Source organism: Ziziphus jujuba, chromosome 10 (assembly GCF_031755915.1).
Source record: "Ziziphus jujuba cultivar Dongzao chromosome 10, ASM3175591v1".
NCBI lineage: Eukaryota > Viridiplantae > Streptophyta > Magnoliopsida > Rosales > Rhamnaceae > Ziziphus > Ziziphus jujuba.
The window spans coordinates 11,317,837-11,327,236 of NC_083388.1; positions in this window are offsets into that span (position 1 = coordinate 11,317,837).

The following is a 9,400-nucleotide window of genomic DNA, read 5'->3' on the forward strand; positions in this document are numbered from 1 at the left end:
AACCTAGTTGGCTGAAACTATACTTCATTTCCTAATCTAAGTTTGATTAATTAATTCCTTTATATTAAATTAGGAATTAATTAATTTACAATAAAATAAAAACCTTTCTAAAGTGATTTGTCCAAAAAATAAATAAATAAAAACCCAAAAAAAAAAAAGTCAATCGCAAATTAGGTAACGAGTTGACTTTGACATCTAGGCTGAATTATGTCTTCAACCGAGCTAACTTATGTCTGCCTGATGTTCGAGCTAACTTATGACCTATCCGAACTAACTGATGTCTGTCCGAGCTAACTTGTATCTGGCCGAGCTAACTGATGTCTGTCCGAGCTAAGTTATGTCTGGCCGAGCTAACTGATGTCCGAGGTCCAAGATCAGATGTCCGAGGCAAGGCTCCGATGTCCGAGGCAAGGGTGTCCGATATAAAATGTCCGATGTATGGGTATCTGATGTATCAGCTTCCACCACTTGGATACTTAAAACAGGTATTTTATCTTCAGGTATGGACAAGCCCTTTTGAGAATGAATTACTTTCTGGATAAAGGCAACAAGATTGTCCTTAAACCTCTTAGCTTGAGCCCTAGTGATCGGTCCAGTCTTCATCCATGCCGGATCAGTACCCCAGTGAGTTGTCGGTGGTTTGAGCTCGAGCGGGTTTGCATCAAGATCTACATGGAGCAATCTGAGGGTTTCTCCACACAAGGACAAGAAAAGAAAGTCTGTATATTGGTAAAGTCCTTGTATGGACTTAAACAAGCTCCAAAGCAATGGCATCAAAAATTTGATAGTGCCATGCTTAGTGATGGTTTTAAGATAAATGAGTGTGATAAGTGCATCTATGTAAAAGATACAGAGAATGGATATGTCATTCTTTGTCTGTATGTAGATGACATACTCATAGTAGGTAGTGAAAACAATATGGTTCAAACTACAAAAGCGATGTTGAAATCCAAATTTGATATGAAAGATATGGGGCTTGCAAATGTGATTTTAGGGATAAAAATCACGAGGACTTCGAATGGTATCATTCTTAGTCAAACGCATTATGTAGATAAAATACTGGCTAATTTTAGTAAAGATGACATTAATATAGCCAGAACACCCATTGATGTAAGTTTACACTTATCTAAGAATAAAGGAGAGAGTGTAGCTCAAGTGAAATATGCAAGGGTGATTGGAAGTCTGATGTACTTAATGAATTGTACAAGACCAGACTTAGCCTATGCTATAAGTAGTCTAAGTAGATACACGAGTAATCCAAATGATGAACATTGGAAAGGAATCGTTAGAGTATTAAGATACTTACGATATACTCGTGAATATGGACTGCACTATACGAGATATCCTGCTGTATTAGAAGGATACAGTGACGTTGATTGGATATCAAATATAAAGGATTCAAAATCCACTAGTGACTACGTATTTACATTAGCAGGTGCAGCTATAACGTGGAAGTCCTCAAAACAAACAGTGATAGCTCGGTCCACGATGGAATCAGAGTTTATCGCATTAGATAAATGTGGAGAAGAGGCAGAATGGCTACGCCAATTCTTAGAGGACATTCTAAGGTGGCCTAAACCTGTGCCAGCTATAAGTATACATTGTGATAGTTAATTTGCGATTGGCAAGGCACAAAATATTATGTATAATGGAAAGTCTAGACATATTCGTCATAGACACAATTCTATTAGACAGTTAATCTCAACTGGAGTTATCTCGATAGACTATGTAAAGTCAAAGGATAACATTACGGATCCGCTAACCAAAGGGTTAAATAAAGAACTAGTTGAGAAGTCATCGAGGGGAATGGGATTGAAGCCCGTGAGTAAAGTCGATACGATGGAAACCCAACCTAGTTGATTGGAGATCCCAAGATCTAGTTTCAATGGGACAACGCAATTGTAAAGACTGGTATGAATCACTGTGGGGGTTAATCCTCTACCCATTCCTATGATGAAATAGTGATAGAAAGAGGTTAAGCATGAAGTATGCTTTTAATGATTCCTAGACGTGTGTGTTTAGTAATCTTTGCATGGTGATGCTGATTACATTGGAAATAGGAATCACCTATGTGAGAGAGAAGAGTGACCGCTTCAAAGGAGAATTGATAAGGGCACAATTCTTTAGAAACTCTCGCAGAACCAGGCAGGTGTTCAAGGCCAAAATGAACACAACAGTGAGAACTAAAGTGTACCAGGGAGCAATCTGTGTGAACTATGTTATCATTTACACAAACGACGAAATGGTTCAAAGATATTACATCTACCATTAGTCAGCAAAGAAGATATAGTTGCACAAGGGAAGGTTCAAAAAGTAATATCTACTTATCCTATGCAGGTTCCAACTGCAGAGCTTTACCACCAGAGTCTTGCATAGTCCAAGTAGTCAAATCATTTATGTAGGGGATTGTAACGTTTTAAGGAATTTAAATGATTTGGACGGTTTGTAATAGTGGGCATTAAATGAAATTTATTTTGGTGCCATTTTGGGTTTTTTGGAAAAGGAAAAGGCTTTTCTGGGGTACGAGAAAAAGGAGGAAGAAGAGAGTAGGAAATAGAATTGGTTTTTTTTTTTTATTTTTTTTATTCTTGTTTGAGCAGTGAAAAGATTTTCAAAAAGGTTTGCATTTAAAGAGTGGTAAAGTAAAGGTATACTGAAAGTTCGAGGGAAAGCTTTGGTGGTGCTGCATCCAAAAGCATAGATTCCATTGTATCCTGGGAGACAACCGTCAGAAAACATCTGCACCGGTGAGACGGAAATTTTCTTAAGAACACTGTGGTATCACATAGGTCTCGGACTATTTTACAACCAGCAGATTAAAACTAAGGACATACAGGTTTTTATTTTATATTTTTATTTCCTGTATTTGATAATGATTATTGACAATTGTTATTCCACATATATACACATATATCCATGTTATTTTTCTAACAAAACTATCCTCACCAAAATTTCTTCCGGCAACCGACTAAGTCGATCGCGTAATTGTACTTTCTCTTCCTTTTCTGTTTCCGTATATATAAATATATACATATGTTTTATACGTTAGAAAGGAAAAAAAAAATACAATTGAATATTCTGATGCAATTTTTTATACCTTGTTGGGTTGAGGTTGAGGTTGAGGCAACTTTTCTTTTTTCATATCCTCAACTAGTTGTTTTACTTCTTCTACCATCTCAGTAGAATGATGAAGCATTCAACTAATAGTCGCTTAGGGCTTGGTGGCGCCGCAGTATCTTTAAATATGAGTTTATATATAAAGAATGTGAATATAAATACATAGTTTGTGATATTTTATTTATGTGTATCTTTTAACAAATTTAAATATTTAAGCAACTAACAAAGTTAATATTTGTAGGTTTGGTCTAGTGTTAAAATCATTAAAAATACATCTATCAAAAGTGAATATTTGTAAGCTTGATCATCTGGTTTATGAATATTTCAAATTTCAACGTAATCCCCTCTCTTGTAAATAAGAAAAATATATATGTATATATAAATGTCAAAATTCATGATTTTCAAATTATTAATGTAGTTTATTTTTTAAGCAAATATAATCTTCTCAAAAACTATTATTTTCTATATATTTTTCAATGCTATTTTAATTCTATTATTTATAAAAGCAATATATTTGTATATTTTCTATTAGTTGTAAATATCTTTTAAATATTTTAATTTGTTAAACAAGTATTTTTGCGGGTTTTTAAAGTGCAAGTACTCAAAATTTTAATTTTTTTATTTGTTTTGACAAAGTAAGTTTACATATCAATATTTTTGTAATATGACATTACTACACTAAACTATATTAAAATTGCATTTTTCCCACTTATCAAGCCTACACACAAAAACAGCTCCACTGCCTTGCACATGTGTTTTCTGTATGAGAATCCACATAACATTGTGAAAGTCCTTTTGCCAAGGAATTCAATGACATTGTCGAAGTCCTTACACTGCAAAACATATGCAAGTTTAGGGTGGCAAGTACCAAAAATAATAATAGTTAAGGGACCAAAATCTAATAACCGATAAAATGTTTTCTATTTTTTGTTTTATTTATTTATTTATTTGTTTTTTGAAAATAACCGATAAGTTTAGGAGGCATTGGCAACAATTACCCAATCAAAAATGAAGCACTTCCTGTTTTGAAAAAAAATCTAATTTGGTGCTTCTCTAATCAAACCTAAAATGCTGTTTCTTTTTTCATCCAAAAAGCATTTCTTATGTTTTTGCATTTGGAATCCTAATTTTCTTAAATAAGTGCTTTTAGCTTCTTTTTCTTTTCTTTTTTTTTCTTTTTTTTTTTTTTTAAGAAAAGAAATTTCCCATTTCATTGACCAAATGGGCTGATTGTAAATAATAATAAAATAAAGCAACAATTTTGGCTTCAATTTCCATAAATTTGTGTCTTTACATGCATAACCCAATGATAAAAACCATGTTTTCTTTAGATGATAATCTGAATTTGAATTCCTTCTTCTCCTACAGTAAAAATAAAATAAAAGAAAAAAAATTCCACAATCAACTATGCGTAACTATTTTTTTTTTTTGGTTGACCTTATAATAACCCAACATTAATTCTCAAACTGAATAAATATATATATATATATATATATATATATATATATATATATATATATATATATATATATTAAATGCATACAAATTCTGTACTTGAAGGAATCTTTACTTTTAGATGTTCCTTGGCATGATTTCTCTCCTTTTGTTCATGCCTAGCATTAATAGAGATTGGATTAGTGAAACTAGATTGTCTTTTTTTTTTTTTTTTTTTTGGGCTAGGAAAAAAAGTCTTTTGATAATGTCACAGGCATTAGGCCAAGGCTGTATGTCATGCAAATAAATAGTATAAGATCATTTAAAACAATAGCAGAACTTATTAAAACTCAAACCTTAACTTTTGATCCATATATGTGAAGTTAAGTGGGCTTTCTTTTACTAAGACAATAATTTCAATGTCAAATTTACAACCCAAATAGTCTAATTTCAATAGTCTAATATTTACAGTTGCGTGAGGTAATGGTGAGGACATTTTGTAGGCTTAACAATCTCCATGTTTAACAATTATTTTATCATATTTCGAATAGGGATATAACTGCAGCAAGGAAAACATAATTCTGTAAGAAATCACCATTAACCACCCTTTCCCCAGAAAAGCATGCATACAACAATGATACCAAGTTATCTATGCCAACTTAATACTCCATAATCATTCGAACATCACATAATGTTGAAATAAATTTTTGAACGCCACCTACCATTTATTATGTTAATAAATGTTTGATTATGAACGATCTGAGGTACTACATCATCTATACAATGGGTATATTAAGTTTTTCTAACCTACACAACGAATGTATATAAGTTTTTCTTCCTCCCACCTCACTCAAACACATTTCCATATATTATATATATTAAAATAAAAAATGTCCACGCACACATGTTAACACAGTGACAGAGCCAGAATTTCTAAAATGGCCAGGCAAGTGTAAGCAAGGATAAAATTTAACAAAAAATATTTTTATAAAAGTTTTTGAAAATAATGAAGAACGAAAAGTAACGTTATTAAATTTTATAATCTAAAGACAATAAAAATAATTGCATAAATATAATATTTTAAATTATAAAAAAATATATATTTTACGTTAACAAATTTAAAAAACTTTTTTAAAAAAAGGTGTTTAACGAAAGAAATAATATCTTTCCCCCCCCAAAAAAAAAAGAAAGAAATAATAAGGAAAAAAAGAAGAAGTATAAATACTTTTGTTTAATATGTAATATGTTATTAATATCTAGGATATGATTTTCAAAATACACTGATACGAACCTAGGACGACATGTTCCTAAATCCGTATTATATTAGTTCGGATCTAATTTTGTTCAAGTTTTAATGGTCACCTTAACCCCTAATCAACATGTGATTAAAAACCTTGGTATATAATGAAGACGGCACAATAGGTGATGGAAGACCTATTAATAAGTCAAACTAAACCATTCACTAATGGTGTTTTAGGTGTTCAAAAGAACAAAGGGCCCGTTTGGTATGCAGTATTGGATTGTATTGGTATAAGTTGTATTGTATTTGATTGTATTGGAATCTATTATAGTATACTTATGTTGTGTTTGGTGTTGAATTGTATAAATAATACAGTGTTTAGTATGTCTTGGTATTGTACTGTATTATTATTTATTATTTATTATTTCTTAAAATATTGCAATTAAAAATATAAACATTACAAATATATCTTATATATTTTTTCCATATTATTTTTATTTTAGAAAAAATAAAATATTGAAAAAAATAAAAAATTACAAAATTGGCAATTAAATAAAAACAAAAGTCTTTTATTATATTTAATAACTAATATATCCAATACATATTACATATCAAACAACATATCATTAGTTTAATAACTTTGTAATTAGGTTCATGACTATTGCTCACAATGCACCCAATAACAAAGATTTTCCATCCACTATAAATATTTTCATAAATTGGGTGATATTGATCATTCTCATTTAAACATATATTTGAAGGAGTTTCTCTTTGATGTTGAAGGTATAATATATACTCGTTCTGAGCTTCATCAAGTGAATGTATGATTTATATATGTTTCCTCTGAATCCATTAACTTGTTCATGACATTCAGACCATGAGTGATAAATTCCTGTCCTTCAACCTTTAAAAACAATATAAACAGTTCCATACGCCATATGCAATCTATAAATATGAAAATAATAATAATAATAAAATTATATTTTAAAATACAAATCAATTTAATACATAATATATATATATATATGACCATGGGGGGAAGTTATAACAACACAACATAATATTATTATTTACCCAAAAAAAAAAAACACAACATAATAATATTGTGTATAATTTTGCAAACATATGAGTTCAATCATAACATCAAACGACATATAATCAAATAAAAGTTAACATAGTAGATACCAAATACAAAACACTCTAATAAATAAGGTTCACACAATCTAAACTAAAACTAAATGAAATTCATAGAATACAACCACAAAGCAATACAACAAAGTTAGTCATCCAAGCTTGATGAACCTCCTCTCAATTGGCTAAGTAACCTCCTCACAAAACATCTCCCTAACTGGACCATGAGTGGACCTAAACATAGTAAGATAATGGGATTTCTGGACTATAAGACCAAATACGTCCAATTGATCCTCAACAGATAGTCCCATATCTTTTAATTAATTAGAAATATCATATCGATCTTTATGTCCTTTCACAAGGGTATCTGCTATCACCTTCAATTGATCAATGGATTTGTTAAACATTTCCTGAAATGAAGTCAATTAAACATCCTCTGCATTGCTAGAACTTGCTTTCTTTTTCCTTTTATGAGTTGAAGTAGCAGTTGACCTGTTTTGCACTGAAGTTGGAGAGCTCTCTTCCATGTCAATAACATTTATGTTATCATCTTCTCTATTAACTTCTTCAACCATATCAATAGGAGTTTCAGCTGCACTTCCAGTTGCTCTATCTTTTCCAAAAATATTGCCTAGTCTATCAAATATAGGAAACTGTTTTCCTCTCTATCCTTCAGCATTCCTGTTATGCTACAACACAAAAAACTAAGATTAATTATATTGTTATACTCTAAGTATTATATCAAATAAAATTATCTATAGCCTTAATTAAACCTGAACATAATTATTCCATGTCTCATCGCTATCCACCTCAACGCATTTAAGCACATCATTCCATGCAAACCCACTTGTATTAAGCATGTCAAAACAATTCCATATTGTTTTTTCCAATGTCTCAATCTTGAATCTATATGAGGAATAGCTTTTATCTCGAAACCAGGAAATCATGCTTCCAAAGCCTTCTCAACACAGGTCATTGTTCCAGGATTGAAAGATCCATTATCACATCGAAATCCAGATGTTACTACATCTTCAAATATAGACAGTAAAGCATCTTCTTCAACCCTACTCTATGATCGTCTTGATTTCGATTGACTGCTTTGTCCCATCATTCCTATATATATATATATATATATATATATATAAATTATATAATTATATGCATATTAATATATTTAATCATATTTACAACAAGTTATATATTAGCAAACAAACAAGTATAAACATCAATTTAGCTAACATTAAAAATATTAAGAAGTATACATAATGTTAAAATATCAAACAATTCTTCCATTACTAGATTTCAAATACAATTTAATGATGCATATTCCCTCTCCACTCTTCATACATTCGACTTGCTAAATTATCCCTCCAAATTGACCATTCATTTGAAGATTCAACTGTTCTAATTGTGCCTAATCCTTTGCTTGCTTTATTTTCTAAATTTCTACCATTTATATTTGCTCCACTTTCTATTTGATTGGCAGACATTTCACCTTTAATAAGGTTATGTAACAAGCAACATGTAGTAATTATTCAGCATTGAGTTTTGATAGGATAAAACGCTGGACTCCTTAAAATGCCCCATCACATCTTAAGCAATCCAAAACATCTTTCTATAACGTTCCTTGCTGAAGCATGTTTCATATTAAAGTACTCTGTAGGATTAGTAGGTTGACCACCCTCTCTCCATTCCGATAAATGGTATCGAGTTCTTCTATAAGGTGCAAGAAACCCCTCCCCATTTGTGTACTCACCATCAACAAGATAATAGTTTCCTATATTATGAAGACAAGCATTAGTTTCTATATGTGTTTTTTTATTTTATCACTCAATCACTTAAATTATATAAATCTTTATATACCTGTGGGGACTCTTAACCCATTTGGCATAGTTACTGCATCCCGAAGTACTCTAGAATCAGAAGTAGAACCTTCCAACCCCGATAAAACAAAGATAAACTTCATGTCACGTGAACAAACCCCTAAAACATTGGTCGCAATTTCTCCTTTTCTGGTTCGGAAACTTGGTTTATCATATTCGGACACACGAACTTTAATATAAGTTCCATCCAATGCACCCAAACAATTCTATGTAAAATATAAATAATTAGTATATAAACAATATAGTGCAAATATGTTAAAAATTTCAACACTTTTATTAGCTTACCTTAAACCATCTCCATCTAGCATTGGTACAATTTTCAGGAACCGATTCTGGAACATGAAGTAATTTACCTTACAACTATAGTACACCATGCCATATAGAATTGAAATACCTATTAATTGTTTCTCCCGATCTTTTAAATCTATTGCCAATTATACGATTCTTCACATGATGAGCAAGTATATCTAAGAACATACACACTTGCTCTTCTAAAGATACTATACCATCTTTTGTTATCCTTCCATCACTACGAAGTAGCTCACATAATATTCCAAAAATTTTTCTATCCACTCGAAGTTGATTAATACATTCC